This window comes from Anopheles bellator, chromosome 2 (assembly GCF_943735745.2).
Source record: "Anopheles bellator chromosome 2, idAnoBellAS_SP24_06.2, whole genome shotgun sequence".
Taxonomy (NCBI): Eukaryota; Metazoa; Arthropoda; class Insecta; order Diptera; family Culicidae; genus Anopheles; species Anopheles bellator.
This window is the reverse complement of record NC_071286.1, coordinates 29670902-29671194: the sequence shown is the minus strand read 5'-3', so window position 1 is coordinate 29671194 and position 293 is coordinate 29670902.

Genomic DNA, 293 nt, shown 5'->3' with positions numbered 1-293 from the left:
CTTTGAAGAACATTGACTTGCAGACTTCTCGAGTTGAGCCGACAGCTGTTTTGGAAGATTGTCTTCTTCAAATGTGCAAGTCGTTCGAAAAGGCACAAACCGAGCATCCGTTAGAGCGTGCTAATGAAAGTAGGGCACACAGTAAACTGCTCGAATCAGTAACACACGTTCAGCATGATATTCGAGAGTGTATTCAGATGGAAAAGGATACCAGAGAAAAGACATCTCACTTGCAACAAGGTGCTTTGGAATCATTGAAGCAATCCTTATCTGATGTCCAACAGCTTGTCAAG